Here is a 26428-nt window from a genome sequence, read left to right on the forward strand (position 1 = left end):
TTTTATTGTCCTATGAACAGGAATTAAATTTTAAAGTATTGCCTTAAGATGATTGTGCTAAATAATAGTCATTGCAAGAGCAATAGTTTTACCTGTTTCTAGATGACAATATTACTAAAATTTCTCAAATGAAGACTTTGTTTTAACTTCTGTTACTTCAGAAAAATATAAATTTTAAAAATGACTATGAGATAAATCATGAACTCAGTGGAATTTTCAGATGAGATGGGGCACGTTCAGGGTGGTATGGCTGTAGAAGGAATTTTCAGATCTTTATTATTTAGAAGCAAGTATAGGTATAACATGTGGACTATCAACTGATATCTGCAAATAATTTGGTTAAAAAGAAATTTGATTGTAGTATTTGTTGCAGTAGGATTATAAATGTCAAATATCATTGTAAACATTTCTATATTTTTAGAAATATCTTGGTGGCCTGAAACAGAAGTGAGGAAATCCATTTTTTAAGGTGAGCCATTTGGCTTTTTAAAAACATTGAGATACAATTTACATAACAAAATTCACTCTTTTAAAGTGTACAATTCATTGGTTTTAGTATATTTGCAGAGCTGTACAACTATTACCACTATATAATCCCAGAACATTTTCATCACTCCAAAAAGAAACACCATACCCACTACCAGTCACTCCTCATGCCCCCTTCCTATGACCCCTGGCAACCATTAATCTACTTTCTGTCTCCTTGAATTTGCATTTTCTGGACATTTCATAAAAATTGAATAATATATGATATTTTATGTTTGACTTCTTTCGTTTAGCATAATGTTTTCAGAGTGCATCACTGTTGTAGCATGTGTCAGTACCCTTTTTGTGACTGAATATTATTCCATTGAATGGATATACCACATTTTACTTATCCATTCATCTGTTGATGTATATTTGAGTTGATTCCAAATTTTGGCTATTAAGAAGAATGCTGCTGTGAACATTCATGTGCAAGTTTTTTTTTTTTGTATGTACATATGTTTTCAATTTTCTTGGGTATATATCTAAGAATTAGAATTGCTGGATCATACAGTAATTCTGCTTAACCTTTTGAGGAGCTGCCAGGCTGTTTTCCAAAGTGGCTACAACATTTTGCATTTCCACCAGCATGTGTTTGAGCATTCCATTTTCTCATTCTTGGCAACATTTATAACTCCCTTTTTAAATTTTAGTCATAGTGTGTGTGAAGAAGTGTCTCACTGAGGTTTTGATTTGCATTTCCTTGATGACTGATGATGTGGAGCCTGTTTCCATGTGCTTATTGACTATTATGTATTTTGGAGTAATGTCTGTTCAAATCCTTTGTCCATTTTCAATTTGTTTATCTTTACTGTTGAGATATAAGAGTTTTTTTTTAATATATTCTGGATACTAAACCATTATATATTGATTTGCAAATATTTTATTCCATTCTGTGGCTTGTCTTTTCACTTTCTTGATAGTGTACTTTGAAGCACAAAAGTTTTTAATTTTGATAAAGTCCAATTTGTTTTTTTCCCTTTGGTTCTTTGTGCTTGGTTTTATATATATATATATATAAAAATTTTTTTTTTTTTTGAGATGGAGTCTTGCTTTGTCACCCAGGCTAGAGTGCAGTGGCGTGATCTCAGCTCTCTGCAACTTCTGCCTCCCAGATTCAAGCGATTCTCCTGCCTCAGCCTCCTGAGTACTGGGATTACAGGCACCCACCACCATGCCCGGCTAATTTTTGTATTTTTAGTAGAGACATGGTTTTGCCATGTTGGCCAGGCTGGTCCCAAACTCCTAACCTCAAGTGATCCACCAGCCTTGGCCCCCCAAAGTGCTGGGATTACAGGTGTGAGGCACCTTGCCTGGCCTTGGTTTTATATATTAAAAGCCATTCCTTCATTCAAAGTCACGAAGGTTTACACTAAATTTTTTTTCTATCTAAAAAACCATTCCTTCATTTAAAGTCATGAAGATTTACACTCCTTTTTTTTTTTCTAACAGTTTTATAGTTTAGGCTCTTATAGTTAGGTCTGTCATTTTAATTATTATCTTTTTTTTTTTTTTTTTTTTGAGGCAGGGTCTCACTCTGTCATGCAGGCTGATGTGCATTGGTGCAGTCACAGCTCACTGCAGCTTCAACCTCCTGGCCTCAAGCAGTCCTCCCACCTCAGCCTCCCAAGTAGCTGAGACTACAAGTGTGTGCCACCATTTCTGACTAATTTTTAAAATTTTTTTGTGAAGACAGGTTCTCACTCTGTTGCCCAAGCTGGTCATCTCAAACTTCCAGACTCAAACAATCCTCCCACTTTGGCTGCCAAAGTGCTGGGATTACAGGCATGAGTCACTATTCCTAGCGTTAATTTTTGTATATGGTGTGAGGTAGGGGTCCAGTTTCATTTTTTTTGCATGTGGATATCCAGTTGTCCCAGCATCATTTGTTGAAAAGACTATTTCTCCATTGATTTTTTCTGCCACCCCTGTTTAAAATTGGTTGCTCATGAGTGTATGGGTTTGTTCTTGGACTTGAAATTATGTTTCACTGATCTGTATATCTATGCTAGTACCACATGTCTTCATTACAGTAGCTTTGCAGTAACTTTTGAAATTGGGGAAGTGTGAGTTTCCCAACTTTTGTTCTCTTTCAGGATTGTTTTGACTGTTCTGGGTCTCTTGAATTTTCATGTGAGTTTAAGATTCTGCTTATTGATTTCTTTTTTTTCTTTTTCTTTTTTTTTTTTTTTTGAGACAGCATCTTGCTCTGTCACCCAGGCTGGAGTGCTGTGGCTCAATCTCGGCTCACTGCAACCTGCCCCTCCTGGGTTCGAGAGATTCTCCTGCCTCAGCCTCCAGAGTAGTTAGGACTACAGGCACATGCCACCACGTCAGGCTAATTTTTGTATTTTTAATAGAGATGGGGTTTCATCATGTTGGCCAGGCTGGTCTTGAACTCTTGATGTGAAGTGATCCAGCTGCCTCGGCCTCCCAAAGTCCTGGGATTACAGGCATGAGCCACCATACCCAGCCTAAGATTCAGCTTACCAATTTCTGCAAAAAAGCCCACCCATTTTTAATATGAGGTAAAAAGCAGTTGACATTTATCACTTAGAGTCTTTTAATGTTAGGGCTGAAAGGGACTATAGAACTCATATAATTCAACCCACTTATTTTAGTATTGAATGAATGGCCCTGTGCAGGGAAAGGGATTTGGTTGAGATCCACATAACTGTTTAAAGGCAGAGTTGGGATTGGAACCAAGTCTTAGAGAATCTGTTGTTACTTCTACACTGCGTTATTGCTTCGGTTCCCTAGTTTACATTCACTTTGCTTAGGAATAATATGTTCAGTTTATCTTCTCTAAGAATGGCAGCTGTTATTTAGGACAATGGCATGCTGAGAAATAGATTGATTTCTATTCTATATTGTGTCCAGTAAAGGTTGGGGGAGAAAGAGTAAATCTTATTCTTCTGTACTTTTCTTTGATTAATATAAGATTCTAGAGTTTTATCAGAAGATTATTGTCCTTTAAAATATTGATGAACTGATTATCACTTAAAGGATATAAATAGTGGGTAGTAATTCAGTGATTGAGAGGTTGATTGCAGGTTTTTTTTTTTTTTTTTTGTGGTAACCATAGAATGAATGTAGAATGAATTTGCATTCAATAATGGGAACTAAGGTCAGACATGGTGGCTCATGCCTGTAATCCCTGCACTTTGGGAGGCCGAGGCAGGTGGATCACTTGAGATCAGGAGTTCAAGACCAGCCTGGCCAACATGGTAAAAACTCGTCCCTACTAAAAATACAAAAAATTAGTCAAGCGTGGTGGTGGGTGCCTGTAATCCCAGCTACTTGGGAGGCTGAGGCAGGAAAATCACTTGAACCTGGGAGGTGGAGGTTGCAGTGAGCCAAGATCACGCCACTGCACTCCAACCTGGGTGACAGAGCGCAACTCTGTCCTCACCTCTGCAAAAAAAAAAAAAAAGGAACTAGAGAAGGAACATTCAAATCTTCCCACCTGGGCAGGTTCCAACCAAATGTTTATTTTATTTTTTTTTACCTCCTCTTTTGTTTTTGTCTCACTTCAATCACTTTGTGTTTATGTGAAAATACCAAAAATTACCAAAATGTAAAAACCCAGGGCTTTGCTGGAAGTGAGAGTATCTTCTTGGCTTTTCCCTTTCTTTTCCTCCCCACCACTATACACACATGCACACACAGCTCTATTTTTTGGTGCTTTTCATTCGTTGCTCACTCCCACTTCATTTTAGCTCTTGAAGTCAAAATGTGATTCCAAAGAGCAAAATAGAAGTTTGGAGAGTTTGAAATCTCTCCTCGTGGCTGGATGCCATGGCTCACACCTGTGATCCCAGCACTTTGGGAGGCCAAGGCAGGCGTAGTGCTTGAACTCAGAAGTTCAAGACCAGCCTGGGCAACACGGTGAAACCCTGTCTCTACAAAAAGTAGAAAAATTAGCTGGGCGTGGTGGCTATAGTCCCAGCTACTTGGGAGGCTGAGGTGGGAGGATCACTTGAGTCTGGGGAGGTTGAGACTGCACTGAGTCCTGAATGAATGAATCCATCTCTCTCTCTCCATATAGTCGAAGAAAACCAAAAGTGTATGTGCTTTTTTGTGAAATTGTTAAGGATTCCATGAATCCTACTAAAATTTTTGATAGTGATAATTTCAAGTGGAGAATATATAAAGGATTCGTGAGACCTTCCTACCTCATTTTCTGAGGTTATGTTGACTTTAATATCCAGTTTATCATAGATGTTTTCTTTTTTCCCTGACATAATTGTTATGTTAAAAACAGAAAAAAGGAACTACATATTATACATTCAAAACTATCAAATGTAACGCTGTGGGAAACTTTATTCCAAGGGTGCTGCCACTGCCCTTGTTTTAAATATTTTTGGAACTTCATTTCTCTTCAGGTCTATTTAACAAACTTATTAGGAATGTTGTAAATTATTTTAGAAACACATTGTGGTCTTGGCCCCAGTGGCGTTGCCATTTGTTACTACATGACTCCCTACACACCCTAAAAAGAAAAAGGACTTTAAAAACTCTCTAAAGACAAGCATTTGCTATCACAGTTGATTTTTAAATTTTATATTAACTATTTAATATCAAACTATAAAATGCAAGTAGTGGAATTTTACTTTTAGAAAGTATCAAATTATGTAGATAATGACAAAGTTATAAAGTTACTATAATTTCCAACTCACCCAAAGGTCATAGTATAGTTGAAATTTCATATTTAAATATCAAAACAAATGTCTAAAGAGATTGTGTAAATTCTTTATCAGTTATAAGGAAAAACCAAATACTTGTCCTGAATATACAGAAATCAAATTGTCAAGGTTTTTCTTCTATGTGATTTTTTTTTTTTTTTTTTTTTTTTGAGACAAACGCAGGGAGAAAGAATTATGTGTCATAAGGAGGATTCGGAATGTTGTTCATTTTATCTACATTACTGCCTATTAAGAAAAGCTTCACAGTTATTTCAACTATTTTGTTGAATACTTTTACCTAAGATAATAAAACCGTTAAGTAGAGATTTTTCTAATAGTATAAAAATCCGTGTAGGCCCAGCACAATGATTCACACCTGTAATCCCAGCACCTTGGGAGGCTAAGGCAGGAGGATTGCTTGAGCTTAGGAGATCGAGACCAACCTGGGCAACATAGCGAGAACTCATCTCTATTAAAAATCAGAAAAATTAGCCAGGTGTGGCGACTCATGCCTGTAGTCGCAGTTACTCAGGAGGCTGAGGCAGGAAGATTCCATGAGATTGAGGCTTCAGTGAGCTAATGATCGTGCCACTGCACTCCAGCCTGGGTGACAGAGTGAGACCCTGTCTCAAAAACAACAAAAATCTCAGTGTGACAAATTCCTAACAGCTCAAAGACTACTTGTCTTATTTGTTAACTATTTTGAAATAATTTTAAACTTACAGAAAAGTTAGAATAGTTCAAAAGATCCTGTATATCCTTCCCCTAGATTCTTCTATTGTTAACATCCTGCAATATTTTCCATACCACTCTCTAGCTATGTATTCACATTATTTTTTGAACTGTTACTAAGTTGCAATTGTGATGTCCCATTAGTCCTAAATACTTAAGTGTATACTTTTTAAAAACAAGGACACTCCTACAGAACCACAGTACTTAAAATCAGGAAACCAGCATTGATAAAATTCTACCATTTGATCCACGAACCCCATTTGAATGTTGCCATTTACTCCAAAAATATCCTTATAGTAACCCTTTCCTTTTTTGGTCCACGGTCCAATTCAGGGTGAAGCATGCATTTAGCTATGTTTTCCCTTTAGTCTGCCTCAATCTGGAGCGGTTCCTTGGTTTTTCCTTTTTTGTGACCTTGACATTTTTGAAGAATGCAGGCCGGGTACTTTGTAGAATGATGTGCACTTTGGATTTGTCTGATACTTCCTCATGATTAGATTCAAGTTGTGAATTTTTGGCAGGAATACCAGAGAGGTGATGCTGTCTTCTTCTCTGCATGATATCAGGAGGCACATCATGTCAATTTTTTCCATTACTGGTGATGTTAATTTTTAACAATTTTTAACAGTTGTTTTCAAGATTTCTCCACTGTTAAGTTAATATTTTCTGCACTTATATTTGTTTTTTGGTATAAATTTTAAAAGTACAACATTATGTTTTGACATATGTATCCACAGTGAAATATTTATTACAGGTACTTATTAATTAATGAGGAATTAGGTATTTTGTGGGTAGCTATTTTAAGACTGTCAATATCCTATTTCTCAAAATTTTACCCTTTACTTTTCGCATCCATTGATGATCCTTGTGTGGATCAATTATTGCCAAATGGTGGTTTTCTTTTCTTTTCTTTTGAGACAGTGTCTTGCTCTGTTGCCCAGGCTACAGTGCAGTGGTGAGATCATAGCTCACTGCAGCCTGAAACTCCTGGGCTCAAGCCGTTCTCCCCTCAGCTTTTGGAGTTAGCTGGGACTACAGGCATGCATCACCACACCCAGATTATTTTTAAATTTTTTGTAGAAATGGGGCCTCTTCTTCCCCGTTTATTCAATATTCATATCAGTATAGAACATGGGTTCCTGTTTCATCGTCTGTAAGTTATGATTTATTCTGATGCTGCCATTGTGGAAGATTTGAGTAGTGGGAACACTTCCCAGCTAGCTCCTGTGTCCTTTGAATACATCCCCATGGTTCGTTGAGTACTTCCTTGCTTTCTGGCACCACAAGATGTTCCAGGCTCATCTTTTATTTTCCCTACCCCAGTCCTGACATCAGCCACTTCTCCAAAGAGTCCTGGTTCATATTACTGGAGAATGGTATTTAAAACCAAGATCCGGATGCTAAGGCTGTGCTCATTGCCCCTGTACTAGCATTGGCACTGTGCGTTCTCCCAGTGGACACATTTGGAAATATATGCATCTATGCTTGTTACCTCATCCATCCATATATATATTAAAAAGAAGTACACACTGATACCCTATTTCACATCTACTCCACAGAGTTTATTCTAGTCTTCTCCCTTTCCACAATTGTATCTTCTCCACCCTACATTTAAAAACTGGACTTCCAAAGTCTTCAATACATTGGCTTATTTGTTCATTCTCCCTGTGATTAACCAACCTCCTGACCATGTGGCTGGCTCCTTTGCTCCATCTCTGCCCCTCACCCCCTACCGTGCATCACTGCTGTGAGGACTGAGTTTCCTCCCTTTCCTCGATCCATGACAGCACCTGCCAACTGAACCCCACAGTGGGGATTTTAAGGAAGGCACTTTTGGCTCAGATGGCAGTGCCAAAACGGGTGTTCCAATTCACATGGTGCTTTAGCAGTTGTGGAATAAACAGATTCTGAAGGTCTATCCTGGACTGCGTATAGTCTTTGGGTTTTTGTCTTGCTCATTTTGTTAAAATGTTTTCCTGATGACTTTCTACTCTATAGTTAAGCCTTATACGTAATGTTCAAGCAGGCGTGAGACAAATTAATGATCATTGTGGAGTGGAGTTAGGAAGGAAAAGATGAAAAGGAAGAAGGTGTAAACCCAGTATTGAGAGGGAAATGGGTACAGCAGGAGTAGCCGTCTCAATCTGAAATGCTGTCTGAGCCAGGACACATTCACAGTTAGAGATCTTAAGTAATGTGTTAATATTATTTTATAACTGTCCTTGGAAAAAAAAAAAAAAAGCAAAACTGCCTGTCAGTGCATTTGGATCATCCACCCTCTTAACTCAGTTTTAGGAGTGTCAGGACCAAGTTAGCTGCATTGAGTGCTGAGGTGTTCTTTTATTAAACAGCAGCTGTTCAATCTTAGTGATTTGTAGTGGGAGGAGTTAAATGCCCCTGGACAAATAATTCCTTGGAAAGCTCAGGTTGGAGTCCAATTACGTAACAACTGTGGGCAACCTGCATAATAATCATTCGAACTTTACCTGTGGGAAAATGGAGTCTTTGGCCATAATTATTTCCATTTCAGAGATTTGTTTCACCTGTTAGGAATAATTGCTCAAGTGCCCTTTTTCTAAAAAATAACTGAGCACTTAGCAATAGTAAGTGTCATGGAGTATTTTCTGCATACCAAATGCTGCGGTAGCACCTCACATGCATTGTCTTATTTAATCATAACAAGTGTGGGCAGTTTGGGTACTGTTATTATCTCTATTTACAGATGAGAAAACTGAGGCTGATAGTCATTGGTAATCCTCCACTGCTCACACATGATACGCATTACAGTGTGTCGTGGTTTCGACATATCAATTCTTCAGAGTTGAGCAAAAGAAACGATCTCTAGCTAACTTAGGAAAAAAGTGGGTTTAATGGGATGGTAACCACAGGTAGCTCTTTGGATCCAGGCAGCAGGCCAAATAGTCTTTTTACTTTGAAACAGTCTCGCTCTCTTGTCCAGGCAGAATGCAGTGGCACAAACATGGCTCACTGCCACCTTAACCTCGGGCTCAAGTGATCCTCTCACCTTAGCCTGTCGAGTAGCTGGGACTACAAGCATGTACCACAGTGCTCAGCTAATATATATAAAATTTTTTTTTTTTTTTTTAAGATAGAGCCTCTCTCTGTTGCCCAGGCTGGAGTGCAGTGGCACCAATCTTGGCTCACTGCAACTTCCGCCTCCCAAGTTCAAGTGATTCTTCTGCCTCAGCCTCCCAAGTAGCTGGGACTACAAGTGTGCACCACCATGGCCTGCTAATTTTTGTATTTTTAGTAGAGATGGGATTTTGCCATGTTGGCCAGCCTGGTCTTGAACTCCTGACCTCAGGTGTTCCACCATGCCTGGCCTAATTATTGTATTTCTTGTAGAGACTGAGTCTCACCATGTGGCCCAGTTGTTCTCAAACTCCTGGGCTCAAGTGATCCTCCTGCCTCGGCCTCCCAGTGTGCTGGGTTACTGGTGTGGGCCACTGTGGCCTCCCCAAGTAGGCTTTCAAGGCATTCCTAAGGGAAGGAATCAGGTCTCTCCATGTATAATGTCATGAGGGAAATCCAGCCTGGCTTTTGTCATGGCTAGAGAGATGGACATCCTGATTGTTAGTCTTACCAGGATTAGACACAGATAGGGGGAGTCTAAGAATTTAAGGGTCTGTTACCAAAAGATAGAAGAATGGATGCTGGGAGGCAAAAATAAATATTCACTCAGTAGATGTAGTCCTAAGAGTGCAGGCTCTGGAGTTGGGCTTCAAATGCCAGGGCCACACTTTCTGTGTGGATCAGGCCAGTTACTTTATATCTTAGCATGTCAAGTATATAGGGATGGTCATCGTACCGCTTCCTAGGGTCATGTGAGGACTAAATGATGTGAACCGTGCAAAGTACTGGAGTGTGGCACACAGCACCTTAATATATGTTAACAATTATTAATTGCCTAATTCTGTCTTTAGTACATCCCCTAAGGCTAGGTATCATCTCCATTTTCACAATTGAAAGAAGCTTGCTGTGGGGGCGGGGGGTCCAAGTGGCTTTTTCAAAGTCACGCAGCTGATCACTGGCAAATCAGTACCTTTGCCAAGCTATGTGACCTATGAAAAGGTGCTCTAGTATTTATCCTTGTAACTTGTAGATAAGAATCCTTTAAGGTAACTTCCAATGTATTATAATTTCCTCTAGATAACAGTGGAATTTATACCATATGACCTCTAACACATTTTTATCTTTAGACATTTTCTAAGACAATTTTTTTTTTTTTGAGATAGAGTCTTGCTATGTTGCCCAGGCTGGAGTGCAGTGGTGCAATTTTGGCTCACTGCAACCTCCACATCCTGGGTACAAGCGATTCTCGTTTCTCAGCGTCCCGAGTAGCTGGGATTACAGGCACCTGCCACCACACCCGGCTAATTTTTTGTGATTTTAGTAGAGACAGGGTTTCACTGTGTTGGTCAGACTGGTCTCAAACTCCTGACCTCAGGTGATCCGCCTGCCTCGGCCTCCCACAGTGCTGAGATTACAGGTGGGAGCCACCATGCCTGGCCCTAAGACAATTTAAATGCAGCAAACTTTCTGGTTTGGTCAATGTGATATGCATTAATCTAGAGATACTGAATCTTTTCTTATCTTTACTACTGATTTTATGCTATTTCCCATAGAATAGCAGAAAACAAGTATCCCTTAGTCAAAAATAAGAAAATTCACAGGCTGTATGAGAATCTTACAACATCTTTATCCAGGAATGTTTATGTGTTGGTTCCAAAGAGTCATCGAACAATTTCTCATAAAATCTTTGGATAAGAGGGAGAGATGAGGGTTGGGTAGGGGTTTAATGAAGTGGGTGTCTAACCCTTCCAAAGCTGTTTTCAAAGGTTGCTCATTGATGGATCTGTGCTGGTGTGAAATCACAGTTTCTGTCCTCATTTTACCTTATGTGGCATTTTAACAAATTTCTGGTTTGAGGATACTGGGGGCAGGTTAAGAAAATTTGCAAATGACCTACCACTGGAAGAAGTAGCTCTTGTATGAGAAGACAAAGTTGGTACCAAAAGGGATCCTAACAAATTTGGACAATGGGCTAAACCTAGGAAAATGAACTGTCACTTGTCTTTCCAAACCATTGGTACAAAATAATGGAGAGATAAAGTCTAGAATTCTTGGTTTTACAAAAAAGGTTTTGGTGGACTATAAGCTGAGTATAGAGATAGCAGCCAAAAAAAGGTAATGGACTTAGGGCCACATTACTAATAAACAAACAGACTCAGTAATTGCTAATATACTGTTTAAAATAAAGGTCGTGGTGGGGCTGCTTCATTCTACTGGTAAGAAAGACCCTGATTAAAGCCCTGCATTCAGCAAACACTCTCCCTTCCTTTATTTTAATTTCCACTCTAATGAGTAGTAAATGCACATTATAGAAAATTTAGAAGGCATAGAAAAACAAACAGGAAAGTGCCACTAAATGTAGTACTTTTATCATTTTGTTGTATCTCCATCTTTTTTTCTGTGAAATGTTTATATAATATGTATATAATTTTGTATCATGCCTTTAGAAAACTTTTCCATGTTTATAAACTTTTTTTCTTTAAAACATCTTATAATGGCTGCAAATACTGCATCATGTGGCTATATCATTATTTATTCAGTTCTCTTCCATTTTTGGATGGTTTCCAATTTTTTCTCTGTAATCTGAAATGCAGACATTTATGAATAAAACTATGCTTCATGGTGGATACTAGCAAATCATTGCAAAAGGAGTAAATCCCACTTCTTTTTTTTTTTTTTAATTTATTTTTTTTTATTTATTTATTTTTGAGACAGCGTCTCTCTCTATCATCCAGACTGGAGTGCAGTGGGTCAGTCTGGGTTCACTGCAGCCTCTACCTCCTGTGCTCAAGTGATCCTCCCACTTCAGCCTCCTGGGTAGCTGGGACTATAGATTTGCATCACCAAGACCAGCTAGTTTTGTATTTTTATTTATTTATTTATTTATTTAGAGATAGGGTTTTGCCATGTTGCCCAAACTGGTCTTGAACTCCTGGGCTCAAGCGATCCACCCACCTCAGCCTCCCAAAGTGCTGGGATTATAAGTGTGAGCCACTGCACCCGGCCCCTGAGTCTCACTTTTTAGGAACATTAATAACTGATGTAGGCCCAGAGGGGAGAAACTAGCTTGTTGAAGGACCTGGAAACTAACAAATAGGAACTAAGGGTATTTGATTTAGGTTGGAATAGGCAATAGGGCTCATTTTTGGAAGAGAGAGAACCTCAGGAAGGAATGAGCTCAGGGTCACTAAAAGGCTCCATGAAGCTGATCAGGTAAATTGCAGCATTCCTTCATGCCCAGGATGCCCTGGCTTTGTGTGTTCTACATGTAGTAAATTCTCTTTCTTTGGGAAAGAGGAGGTAAGTCTTCAACATTTACCAACTAAATGAGAGCATCAGTAGTCTACTACCATCATCCCCAAATACATCACTGCTTGAAGAATTTGCTTCCTGTTCCAGCATCTTATATGTTAATTATCTCCATTTGCCTTTCCTCCTCCTGTTTTTTTTTTTTTTTTTTTTTTTTTTGAGACGGAGTCTCGCTCTGTAGCCCAGGCTGGAGTGCAGCGGCCGGATCTCAGCTCACTGCAAGCTCTGCCTCCTGGGTCCACGCCATTCTCCTGCCTCAGCCTCCTGAGTAGCTGGGACTACAGGCGCCCACCACCTCGCCCGGCTAGTTTTTTTGTATTTTTTAGTAGAGACGGGGTTTCACCGTGTTAGCCAGGATGGTCTCGATCTCCTGACCTCGTGATCCACCCGTCTCGGCCTCCCAAAGTGCTGGGATTACAGGCTTGAGCCACCACGCCCGGCCCTCCTCCTGTTTTTTAAAGAAGGTTTCTTTCTCTCATAAAACTTAGGAGACCATATTAGACCCCAATCAGCTGGGAAAGACAGAACAAGGTTTTAAAAGATTTGTTAGAACTGTCACTTTCCTCATTACCTTATTGCTAATTATTATTATTTTTTTGAGACAGTGTTTCGCTCTTGTCACCCAGGCTGGAAGGCAATGGTGCGATCTTGGCTCACTGCAACCTCTGCCTCCTGGGTTCAAGTGATTCTCCTGCCTCAGCCTTCTGAGTAGTTGGGATTATAGGTGTCCGCCACCATGCCCAGCTAATTTTTGTATTTTTAGTAGATATGGGGTTTCACCATGTTGGCCAGGCTAGTCTTAGACTCCTGACCTCAGGTGATCTGACTGCCTTGGGCTCCCAAAGTGCTGGGATTACAGTTGTGAGCCACCATGCCTGGCTTAATTATTATTTAATATGTTTCACAATGGGAACAAGCAGGGCTGTTGTGGAACTGTCCAAAACTCACCCATAGGCTTCAGCCTCAAGCAGACATCCCAAGAAATGCCAGTGCTTAAGTTTTGGGTGAGTTCTTCGTTCTATAACTTAGGTTTCCTTGGATGTGAGGCCAATGTCAGCTTAGTTAGCTCTGGAGTGCTCTCAAAGGATTAACTTCTCCTGGCAATTCCATGGAAATCAATGAACAGCAAATACACTGTAAGCTATATGATAGGGCACGTTATACACTATTTAATACACTAGGCCCAGTGTTTCCATTTAGTTGCCGGCCTAGACTGAAGAGCACTGTTATTGAGCACTCACTATGTATCACATACTTGCCATCCATTACTTTGATTAACCCTTTGATAGCAGCCCATGCCAGATCTAACAAGTTATCCCCACTATACAGATGAGGAAGTGAAGACCCAGAGAGACTGAGCATTTCTCTGGGTATCAATCACTAGTAAATAAGAGCCGTAGCCAAGGTATGAATTCAGATTTCTGTGTATTCTGAAGTTCACACTCTTGGGCTAGGATAGTTAAGGATTTCAACGGAGTAACTACAATTGTAGACCATATGTGGCAACAAATAGACATTCAAAAAAGAGGAATCATTTATATAGATTGAAAGGAGACTCATAAAATTATAAGACGAGTGTATTTCCTATACTTTAGAAAAGGAAACCTCCATGCTTCTCTGGTCGTTGGATTGAGAATTCAGGATCTTTTCATTTCTAGGGCTTTGATTTGCTTTTCCTCACCACCCTTTCAAAATAGAAACAATGGTCACCTTAGTTAGAGCTGGAGTTTAATCCAGAATTGCATGGTGTTTTCCTTGCTCGAAATGCTTTCACAGCGTGATGCTGCTCCACCTGTCCCATTCTGGAGCATTTTTTTACTGCTGTTAGAGCTACTCCAGACAGATGTAACATTTTGAGATCTCTGCCTTTGAAATAAAGTAGGGAAAGGACTAGTGCCAAATGCAAATTCAGAAACCAAGGAAAACTTCCAGACTCAGCAAGGAGAGATGTACAAAATAATTAGTAGTGGGGTATTTGGAGTTGCTAACCTCAGTGTCCATTCTAATTCCCTTTCTGACTATGAAGGCAGCAAAATAGCTAAGGAAGATAGGAAACCTAACATTTGGACTTACTATGTGGCAGACGCAGGGCTAGGCACATTATTACTGCATTGTTTACAATAGCAAGCCCAACTACATTCATAAATAGGGGAGTAGTTGAGCTGATAATGTATATCTATATGCAGGATATCTAACACATTAAAAATAATTTAGATTGAGAGATGGTTATTGCATACTGATCTGGAAAGATGTTTATATTAAAATGACAGTAAGTTGCAGAGTAATATATTTTCTTTCTTCTTTTTTTTTTTTTTTTTGAGACAGGGTCTTACTCTGTCGCCCAGACTGGAGTGCGGTAGCACGATCTCGGCTCACTGCAACCTCCATCTCCCAGGCTCAGGCGATTCTCTGGCCTCAGCCTCCCGAGTAGCTGGGATTACAGGTACATGCCACTACTGCCTGACTAATTTTTGTATTTTTAGTAGAGACAGGGTTTCACCATATTGGCCAGGCTGATCTTGACAGAGTAATATATTTTCTAAAGATGTGTGTGAGGCTGGGTGCAGTGGCTCATGTTTGTAATCCCAAAACTTTGGGAGGCGCAGGTGGGAGGGTCACTTGAGGACAGAAGTTCAATGCGAGCCTGAGCAACAAAGTGAGATGCCCATCTCTGAAAGAAAGGGAGAAAGGAAGGAAAGAAGAAAGGAAGGAAGGAGGGAAGGAAAGAAGGAAGGAAAGAGGGAGGGAGGGAAGGGAAGGAAGGAAGGAAGGAAGGAAGGAAAGAAGGAAGGAAGGGAGGAAGGAGGAAGGAAAGGGAAGCAAGGAAGGAAGGGGAAGCAAGGAAGGAAGAAAGATAGAAAGGGGAAGGACCTATATATTTTAATGGCTGAGGGAAGATTCTCACCCAGGTCTGCACTAAAGTTGAAAATTTTCCACATGTTCAATGGATTTTACTAATTCTTTTTCCTCAATGAGTACCTAAGCTGAAAGAAAATGATATGAATGTCATATGAAAATCCTTACCGCCTCTGTCCTCAGTGCCAGTATACAATGGAGCTGAAGAGACGCAGTAGAGGAGGTGATGGAGAAAGAGGGGAGGAAGAAGAATGAGCAGGAGGCAGAGGAGACTTCCTGGAGGCATTTCCCCCGGGACATTACTGCCCTTGGGCCCTAGGGTCCGCCACTGCCTAGCCTTGCATTAAGTAGACTCCTGTCTCTGAGGACATCACAATGTAGTCCAATCTATGCCCCTCTCATTTCCAATATATGATTCACTGCATTTTTAAAAGTCTGGACAAGTTCTGATATTAAATATGGCTTTATGTGAGATGTTTTAAGAACATGTACATTTGGTTTGGCACCAGTATTTAGGGTTTTGTCGGCCTTGGCTATCCAAAATGAATGACAGTCATGGTGAGTGAGAACAAATGAGTGCTTGGTGTAGAAAGAACACTGACTAGAGATTTGGAAGCCTTGATGCTGCCACTTTCTACGTGAAGAAATCTCTGGCCGTCTCTGACTCTCGGTTTATTTATCTGTAAAATGGACCTTGGGTGGTGATATGGTTTGGCTGTGTCCCCACCCAAATCACATCTTGAATTGTAGTTCCCATAACCCCCATGTCGTGGGAGGTAATTGAATCGTGGGGGTGGTTACCTCCATGCTGGTCTTGTGATAGGAAGTGAGTTCTCACGGGATTTTATGGTTTTATAAGCATCTGGCATTTCACCTGCTGGTGCTACTCTCTCCTGCCACCTTGTGAAAAAGGACGTGCTTGCTTTCCCTTCTGCCATGATTGTAAGTTTCCTGAAGCCTCCCCAGCCCTGTGGAACTGTGAGTCAATTAAACCGCTTTTCTTTATAAATTACCCAGTCTCAGGTATTGCTTCATAGCAGGTGAAAATGGACTAATACAGGTAGGGTTAAACTGGATAATTCATTGGATCTTTTTCTACCTTATGATTCTATCATCTAAGACAAACATATTTTGCTGCTTAGGGCATGCCAAAAATAGATAGGGCATCTATTTTTTTAGATCCAAGACACTGGGGAATAGGTAATAAAAGTGAAACCTGGTAAATGAATGCCTTTCTGGGTCTCCAGAGCTGTCATCCTCCACACGGCCCTCCCCTTCCTCATTACCATCATAATTTACTGGGTAGAAAACAAATACTACATTAATTCAGCCCACTGTTCTCAGCAAAGAAGAAAGCTGTGCACATCATTTTAACACTTACAAAGAACATTCCTTTGTTGGATGGATTTACTGTAGATCTCCTCAAACTTGAACAGGGGAAAATCTTTCTTGTACAAATGGCTGTCTCCTGTAGGTATTTTACTATTGAAACCATGTTCTGTTCATAATAAATTGGTTTTATTGGTAGTTTTCAATGGTGCTCAACGTAAAGGTTTCAGCCTAATCTTAAAAGGTGTAATTAGTTGGAGTTATTAAAAATGCACCATCCTACGGATTTTTGAAAACTCATGCAGAGCTTCAGAAAACATTAATTCCCCCTTTAAACATGTTCTTTCTTTCTTTCTTTTTCTTTCTTTCTTTTTTTCTTTCTTTCTGTCTCTCTTTCTTTCTTTCTCTCTTTTTTTTTTTTTTTAGACAGAGTCTCATTCTGTCACCCAGACCCGAGTACAGTGGCGTGATCTCAGTTCAGTGCAACCTCTGCCCACCAGGTTCAAGCAATTCTTCTGCCTCAGCCTCCTGAGTAGGTGGGACTACAGGCGTGTGCTGCCACACTCGGCTAATTTTTGTGTTTTTTAGTAGAAACAGGGTTTCACCATATTGGCCAGGCTGGTCTTGAACTCCTGACCTCATGATCCGCCTGCCTCGGTCTCCCAAAGTGCTGGAATTACAGGCGTGAGCCACCGTGCCCGGCCCTTTAAACATTTGAGAGAAATGAAATGTATCATTTCATCAATATCCATCTCTAGAAAGAATGTAGATATACAAAAGAAGAGCTTTTTACTGGGAAGAGCTAGGCTAAAGAAGGACACCATCCAGAGAAATTACTTTTAAAAAAATACCATAAAGCAACCAAATGATGCTTTGATTAAGAAAATAGCCCGAAGACAGATTTGCATCCTATGCAATGCCTCTGGAACTGCTCCCGTCCACTCTGGAACAACCTGTTATCAGAAAGTCTAGAAATAGAAATGACTAATGTCTATCTTACATTGTGCCTATTAACCCTCAAGTCACCCCAAAAGTGGGGCTGGTGCAAGTTAGAACCATTTATTGAAAGTGGCCTACAGGCAGAGTGCTGGACTCTGGGGGAGGAAAAAGAAATCTGGCACAGTCTTGGCACTGTTATATGTGTAAGAACATGGACAGAGCAGCCTCTTCAATCAATCAGAACTGGACAGATAGATAGACACTCAAGAGCGGGGTAATGGAAAGAAAGAGGGAAGTAGGGGGAACTATGAAAGTACCTTAGTTGGGGTAACCTGAGAAGGAGAAATAGAGGCTGGGCCCTGGATGGCTTTCCCTTTGCCTCCCAGCAAATCTAAAGGAAGAACACAGGGAGGCTTGACCATTGACTTACTGTATGCCTGGGAATATGTTCTTTCTAAATGAAAGGTGTTGCTTTACAGGGGAGGTGGTAGGTGATTTGCCAGAAATGCGAGGCATGGTAGGATAGGGGCAAGCTGGGATTCTGACAATAAGTGTGAGTTTAAAGCCAGAGAGCTGATGGACTGGGTTTTGCTATCAGTTCAGCCATTTTAAGTCATGTCAATGAATTTCTCTCCACCCATATGGAAATGGGCCACGAGATCTGGAGTCTGCGATCTGGTTATAGGACCCAGGACAGCGCTGCTCTGCTTCAGCTGAATGGTGAGCATGGTGACTGTAATGGACATCTGCAGTTTCTGCCTATCCAGCATCCATTCCTCCTCCTGCTAGTTACAACACCTGGTTTTCCTCTGAGAAACCAAGCCTTTCCCTGTGCTGAGGGGAAGGACCACACTCCCAGCGCCAGCGGTGAGCCTGTGACACAAGGCAGAGCCGCCTGGTTGGTTCAGGGCCGAGAACCAGACTTGGGCCAGGCCAGAGAGTCCCAGCACCAGACCTTTAAAAAACTGGTGGGTGGGCCGGACACGGTGGCTCACGCCCGTAATCCCAGCACTTTAGGAGGCTGAGGAGGGCGGATCACCTGAGGTCAGGAGTTTGAGACTAACGTGGCCAACATGGTGAAACCCCCTCTCTACCAAAAATACAAAAATTAGCCGGGTGTGGTGGTGTGCACCTGTAGTCCCAGCTACTTGGGAGGCTGAGGCAGGAGAATCCCTTAAACCTGGGAGGCGGAGGTTGCAGTGAGCCGAGATTACGCCACTGTACTCCAGCCTGGGTGACAGAACCAGACTCCATCTCAAAAACAAACAAACATACAAACCAAAACAGCCACCAGGCTGCAAAGTTGGCAGGATCCAGTCCTGGGGGTGGTGATCATCTTTGTCTCTTTGCCACATCTTGGGGGCAGCCTACCTGAGAATGTCACCCACACAGGAGACAGGGAGAGAATATGATATTGTTTGAGGTCCCCTCAATCCACCTCTTGAACTTATTATATGAACCAATGAATTTCCCCGGCCTCCTTTTTTTTGGTTGGTTTGTTCGTATGATCTAGTTTGAGCTGGTTTTTCCTAAATTTGCAATAGAAGAGTTCTCACTAAAACGTGCCCACCCCATGGAACCAAACAACTGTGACAGCCACACAAATATTTGTTAGTTTTTTTTTTTTTCTAAACTTAATCTTCCTCTGACCTGTAAACTGGAGCAAGTGTCCTGTTTACCATGCAGGGTTGTTGGGGATGGGGATCAAATATGACGGACAGACAAGCACTTTGAAAAATCAAAGCATCACACAACTATAGCAGTGGATAATTTGCAGTCAACTGTTCTCTCTAACCAAAAAGTCTTCAGAAAATTCTTGGGTTTTTTTTGGTTTTGTTTTGTTTTTTTGAGACGGAGTCTCACTCTGTCGCCCAGGCTGGAGAATTCTAAGTGGAGCAGAAATGTTGCCAAATTGCCAAATCAGAGATTTTCCATATATATAAGTATATTGGCAGGCTAGAGTGCAATGGCGTGATCTCAGCTCACTGCAACCTCCACCTACCAGGCTCAAGCGATTCTCCTGCCTCAGCCTCCCGAGTAGCTGGGATTACAGGTGTGTGCCACCACGCCTGGCTAATTTTTGTATTTTTAGTAGAGACGGGACTTCACCATGTTGACCAGGCTAGTCTTGAACTCCTGACCTCAGGTGATCTGCTCGCCTTGGCCTCCCAAAGTGTTGGGATTATAGGCATGAGGAACTGCAACCAGCAAAACTGTTTTTTTCTTTTCTTTTTCTTTTTTTTGAGATGGAGTCTCACTCTGTTACCCAGGCTGGAGTACAGCAGTGCGATCTTGGCCCACTACAACCTCCACCTCCTGGGTTCAAGCTATTCTCTGGCCTCAGCCTCCCAAGTAACTGGGATTACCAGCACATGCCACCATGCCCTGCTAATTTTTTTATTTTTTAGTAGAAATGGGGTTTCACCATGTTAGTTAGGCTGGTCTTGAACTCCTGGCCTCAAGCGATTCTCCTGGGTCTCCCAAAGTGTTGGGATTCCAGGCACAGGCCATGGTGCCTGGCTGACATCAGCATCTTCATCCTCATTCCCTGGAGTCCTCTAACAGTTTCACACCTCAGTGCACATTGGTTGAGAGGCCACATCTTTTGAAACTATACATGATACTATCATCAGAAATAACAGGGAACGATTCTTCCTGTGGAAACATATTTAGACTTCTATATCATAAGCACTATAGTCTTTTAAAAGTGTGTGTGTGTGTGTGTGTGTGTGTGTGTGTGTGTTTTTGAGATGGAGTTTCGCTCTTGTCCCCCAGGCTGGAATGCAATGGCGTGTTCTCAGCTCACCGCAACCTCTGCTTCCCAGGTTCAAGCAATTCTCCCGCCTCAGCCTCCCAAGTAGCTGGGATTACAGGCATGCGACACCATGCCTGGCTAATTTTGTATTTTTAGTATAGGTGGGGTTTCTCCATGTTGGTCAGGCTGGTCTGGAACTCCTGACCTCGGGTGATCCACCGGCCTCGGCCTCCCGAAGTGCTGGGATTACAAGCATGAGCTACTGCACCCAGCCGTATTTTTTTTTTTCTTTCACAACTTCCCACACAATTGTAAGGCCCTTCCCTGAAAGGACTAAATCAGCATTAAGTGTTTCTGTCTCTTTTTTCATTGTTTCTATCATGCGATTATCAAGATCTTTACAAGCATTCCAAATTGGCATTGACTGATTTTCTTCAGACTAATGTATCTTCTCAAAATAGTATTTTAATGTTCAAGATAGCAAGAGAGCTTTTTCTGTAACATGCTAGATTTTGTAAGGACCTGAATATAGGGCAGCTCCCTTTTTTTGAGGGATAGTTTGGGGGGAAATCTTAAGTTTGCGTGTCTGTAGAAATAGCTTAAAAACAGTCACTGGGAGAACTTAGACCATGCATTATTCTTACCTCCCAATCAGGAATCTGACAGCTGCTATGTGACAGGTCAAGAGATCCTTGATGCTTATGTTTATATGCCAGGAACAAAAAGTATTAACATGCTCCCCACACCCTTGCCTAGCGGGCAGCTTCTGGGCCTGGGTGGTTGGTGTGCTAACTATGATGGTGGATGAAATCAAAGAAATTTTAAGGGTCAAAAAAATGTAGATTGACACTGGGTGCAGTGGCTTATGCCTATAATCCCAACAGTTTGGGAAGCTGAAGTGAGTGGATCATTTGAGGTCAGGAGTTCAAGACTGACCTGGCCAACATGGTGAAACCCCATCTCTACTAAAAATACAAAAATTAGCTGGGCATGGTGGCGGAGATTGCAGTGAGCCGAGATCACGCCACTGCACTCCAGCCTGGGCAACAGAGCAAGACTCTGTCTAAAAAAAAAAAAAAAAAAAAAAATTGAGTTGTTTCCAAAAGGGCAACAATCTGCCTGCAAGAGAAAAAGGGTAGATTCTGAAATGCAAGGAATTGTGAGTAAGGCCTTTATTAGGTTAGGTTAGGTTAGGTTTTCTTTTAAGTTTTGGGAATTCAAGGTGAGAGAAAGGAAGGGAGGGAGGGAGACACAGATTGAGCCTGAATGGAGTTTCAACACAGCTTCCGGTTGATGTTGCAGGAGATACAACTTGTGTCACACAAGACAAGCAAGAGAACGTGATTTCTTTTTGGCAGTTTTCAAAAGATGAGAGTAAAGACTTAGTTTGGCCGGGCACGGTGGCTCACGCCTGTAATCCCCGCACTTTGAGCACTTTGGGAGGCTGAGGCAGGCAGATCATGAGGTCAGGAGATCGAGACCATCCTGGCCAACATGGTGAAACCCCGTCTCTACTAAAAATACAAAAATTAGCCAGATGTGGTGATGCGTGCCTGTAGTCCCAACTACTTAGGAGGCGGAGGGAGGAGAATTGCTTGAACCGGGAAGCAGGAGGTGACAGTGAGCTGAGATCGTGCCACTGCGCTCTAGCCTGGGCGACAGAGTGAGACTCCATTTCAAGAAATAGAAAAATAAAATAAAGATGTAACTTGCATTCCAGTTCATTTTGGGGTTGCTTTTAAATGTGATAGCATGCTGTCCCATGTGAGATGGGTCCCACATGCTGCTTAGGTTTTTGTATTTTTACTTATTATTTTAGGAAACTTAAATTTGCTGACTGCTTTATAATCTTTACTTTTATTTTTTATTTTTATTTATTTATTTATTTGTTTGGAGATGGAGTTTCACTCTGTCACCCAGGCTGGAGTGCAGTGGTGTGATCTCGCCTCACTGCAGCCTCCACCTGGGTTCAAGCAATTCTCCTGCCTCAGCCTCCCAAGTAGCTGGGATTACAGGTGCCAGCCACTGCACCCAGCTGATGTTTGTATTTTTAGTAGAGACGGGGTTTTGCCATGTTGGCCAGGCTGGTCTCAAACTCCTGACCTCAGGTGATCTGCCCACCTTGGCCTCCCAAAGTGCTGGGATTACAGGAGTGAGCCACCGTGCCCAACCAGAATGCTTTATCATTTTTACAGTGCATTGTTATTCAGCATCTCACTGAGGATCCTCCTCAAATGGATTTCCCCTGGCTTTTTCTGGTTTTTGTGTGTTGTTTTGTTTTGTTTTGTTTTGTTTTGAGACAAGGTCTTGCCCTGTCGCCCAGCCTGGAGTGCAGTGGTGCTGTCATAGCCCACTGCAGCCTCGAACTCCTGGGCTCAGGTGACCTTCCCACCTCAGTTGGTGGAGTAGCTGGGACTACAGATGTGCGCCACCACACATGGCTCATTTTTAAGTGTATCTTTAGAGATGGGGATTTTGCCATGTTGCCTAGGCAGGTCTCAAACTTGTGGCTTCAACTGATCCTCCTGCCTCAACCTCCCAAGCTGTTGGGATTACAGGCATGAGCCACTATGCCTGGCTCCTCTTCTGTTAATGTGGCTCAGGGAAGGGATCAACCAGTTGATGAATGGGAGAGCTGAGGGCAGGGTCCAGGGCTCCACCTTCCCTCTTCCCTTTCCTCCCAGGGCTCTTCCTGCCTTTCCTCCCTGCTCTTCAATCATCTCTTCCTGGCCTTGCCTGCTGCATGCCAATCCCATTCTATCTGCTCTCTGAATTCACTGCAATTACAGTGTCCCAAAGCAGCCCAAGGCAAAGTCTGATTCCCCATAAATAGTCCATCACTGATGTGTGTGTTTCTCTGCAAAGATGGCCTGCCCATTTCTTCTGTCTTACACACCCCCAAGGAAGGTGAGTCAGGTGGTAGAAGACGTGGGATTTAGTGGCAAAGCAAAAACCTCAAAAACCACTTGCCCTTATTTTCCCCAAGAGCTTGACTCAGTAACCTATACCAAGGTCATAGTTTCCTAATCCATAAAATAGGGATTACACCACATTTCATCCATTCCGGGAAGCGCACATGCCCATATTACAACACGTCTGAAATTGGGAGAGTGTTACAATTGTTTGCACATCAAAGTTGCATTAGAGTTCCTCCCTCCCTTTTCTCAGTGGTATATAAAATAATGGTGCATTGTAGAGTTGATGAAAAATGGTAATGTATTTACCTCTTAGGGTTATTGTGTGGGCTTGAAATCACAAGAGTGTGACAAAAGAAGAATTCATCTGATATTTCGGTCCTCTCCAGTCTCACTGGGAGAGTGTGTCCTGGTAGTCAGAGAAAGGCCTGTGACCTACTTGAAGTCAGAGTTTTTTTTTTGTTTGTTTTTGTTTTTTAATAGAGACAGGGTCTTGCTGTGTTGCCCGGGCTGGTTTTAAACTCCTGGCCTCAAGCAATTCTTTCACCTTGGCTTCCCTAAGTGCTGAGATTACAGCCCGAAGTCAGTTTTAAGTAGTGGAATTAACATGAAGACCCTAACTTAACAGGAACTCTTATCTACTCTTCTAGGCCCCTAAGCTGTTATGCAAGACTTGGGGTCTCTGAGCCGATGGGATCATCCTGCAGGAAGCCTGGCACCCCTGTTCTTGAGGGAATGCACTTCTGGTGGTGGAGTATGGATCCTGGCTGGGGACTGGGCCTGTGTGTGGTGCAGGGAAGCAAAGGGCTTCTGGCTTGCCTCTGCTGGTGCCTGGGGAGGAAGCTCTGGGTCCCAGACTCCCCATATGGCCAACAGAGTTATGAAGGTGGCACCAGGCAGAGTTGGTGCAGGACAGTGTGGAACCCCAGGGTTTCTAACTGGAGAAGCCAGGGGGCCTGAAACTCAGACCTTCTCCAGCCCCATATGGTATGGAAGACTCTGACTCTTGAGAGAATGATGGAGGTGGGGGCACAGGTAAACAGCACCCTCCTCAGTAACATCATAGCCAGGGGATACTCTGGGTTCAGTGCCATTCTGACTACCATGAAGCAGTACTGGGAGTGTTAGCCCATGAGCTCCGAACCAAGACTACAAGACTAGCCTTAGACGTTTCTGTGCCTCAGTTTCTCATCTGTAAATTGGGGTTATAATATTACCTATTTTACATTATTGTAAAGATTAAATGAGCTTATAGTTGTAAAACACAAAGAACAATGTCTTCTGGAAAATAAGTGCTCAAAAAATGTGAATTATTTATATTATTAAAAGTGTCTTTGAATAATTCTGATTGTGTTGATTTCATGTGGATTCTGTAATTTACCCTTGGAGGTAAATTGAGTTACATCCTTTCCATGTCCTTGGGAGGAAAGTCTGTTGCTTGTTAGCATTCAGTCCTGTACATCATCCTCATCTCCTCTTTTATGCATTCGTTAATTCATTAATCATTTATTCATTTATGTTAGTCCACTCTCACATTGCTATAAAGAACTACCTGAGACTGGGTAATTTATAAAGAAAAGAGGTTTAATTGGCTCACAGTTCTGCAAGCTGTAAGCTGTTCTGGAAGCAAAGTGGCTTCTGCTACTGGGGAGGCCTCAGGAAACTTACAATCATGGCAGAAGGCTAAGGGGAACCAGACATGTCTTACATGGCTGGAGCAGGAGCAAGAGAGAGAGAGAAGGGAGGTGCCACCTACTTTAAAACAACCAGATTTCATGAGAACTCACTATCGTGACAACAGCACCCAAGGGGGGATGTGTTAAACTATGAGAAACTGCCCCCATGATCAAATCACCTCCCACCAGGCCCCACCTCCAGCATTGGGGATTACATTTCAACATGAGATTTGGGTGGGGACAGAGATCCAAAGCATATCATTCAACTGTGAATTCTGTCTCTCTGTAGGCGACAGTTTGGTCTCTTTTTTTGTTGTTGTTGCCTTGAAACCTGGTAGGAATTCCAAATGGATACTTTCTCCTCAATCCTTTCCCTTCCCATTTGAATCATGCTGTCTCAGGGCATGCGATCTAGGCAGCCAAATAGGTTACTGGCCCAGCACTCTCATTATACAGGTGAGGAATGAGGCCCGGAAAGGGAAGGAGGCTTGCCCAGGTCTCCTGGTGAGTGGCAGGGCAGGGACCCAGCCAGGTCTCCTCATTTCCGGATGACACCAGCCATCTTCTGCAGAACTGGTGCATGCTGGCTGTAACCCTGCTGGTGAGAGGTCCTGGAGGAGGGCCAGGTGGGGAACAGGGCAGTGCTAGCCTTAAAGGTATTGCCTCTTTAGGTGAGGGTATCCCCGCAGCTGGCTTCTCTACCTCATGACTGACTCTTCCTCCTGTCAACCCTTTTGTAAACATTTAGAGCAGCAAGTGCTTATTCTCAGCTAAAGGGAGCACCAGTCCTTTGCAGATGGGAGCTGCTGGGCCTCTGGTTGGAAGGTTGCCCTAATCCTGCTCTCTCCCACTCTAATTCCCTGCAAATAATCTTCCCAGGCTGGCCTTAGCCTACTTCCCTGGGTCTGGAAGGCGTATGAGGTAAGCCATTCAGCTTAATGCTGATGTGGAGACACTCAGAACTTACAACATGTTGCTAGCACAAACCACCCAGAAGGGTGGGTGCTAGCACTCCCGTTTCACAGGCCAGGAACTGAGGCTGTGCTAGGCTAAGTCGCTGTCCCGGGCCATGCAGTTCTGGGTTTGGATTCTGACACTGCACTACGAAGCTCTGATTGTGGCGAAAAATCTCTCGCTGTGAGGTGTTAATTATTAATGAGGCCTGCTCCTGCTCCTGAAGCCTGTCTGCCTTCCTGGAGAGGTGCTGGCCATGGAGCTGGCCTCACTGCAGCCCCTGAGGGGAATGTCTGCTTAGTTTTCCTGAAATGACAGGTGCAGCGTGCCTGCTCATCACCATTGTAAAGGCTAATTTGGGAACATGCGCCATGGAGCCCACTTTAGCCTGGCTCCTGTGCAAGCTTGTGCTGGCCAGTGTGTGGGTGGGTGGCTTCTACATGTTGGCTGGACCACCTGCAGCAGAAGAGCTGACTCAAGTTCGTCAGAGGCTCCAAGAGCTGTTCACTCATTCAACAAACACTGATCTAGCACCCACTATGTGCCGGGCACTGTTGTGAGAGGCTCAGGAATGTTAGTTCTCATAACAACTCTAGGAAATGGATTCCGTGATTATCCCCAGTTCCTCTGTTTATGGGTGGGGAAACTGAGGCACAGAAA

At 42.3% G+C, this 26428-nt stretch overlaps 1 long non-coding RNA gene across 2 annotated transcripts; it reads left to right on the forward strand.

The window, feature by feature from the left end:
• The first annotated feature begins 362 nt into the window (after nucleotides 1-362).
• On the forward strand, nucleotides 363-24486 carry LOC141407321 (uncharacterized). 2 transcript variants are annotated; one of them, XR_012416081.1, is made up of 3 exons: nucleotides 363-469; nucleotides 14670-14787; nucleotides 23789-23896. It is a non-coding gene; the product is annotated as an uncharacterized lncRNA (long non-coding RNA). The 2 variants fall into 2 exon arrangements; XR_012416080.1 differs by lacking the exons at nucleotides 363-469; nucleotides 14670-14787 and adding an exon at nucleotides 16922-18188 and having other exon boundaries at nucleotides 23789-24486.
• Nucleotides 24487-26428: the final 1942 nt, after the last annotated feature.

This window comes from Macaca fascicularis, chromosome 7 (genome assembly GCF_037993035.2).
Source record: "Macaca fascicularis isolate 582-1 chromosome 7, T2T-MFA8v1.1".
NCBI classification, from domain to species: domain Eukaryota; kingdom Metazoa; phylum Chordata; class Mammalia; order Primates; family Cercopithecidae; genus Macaca; species Macaca fascicularis.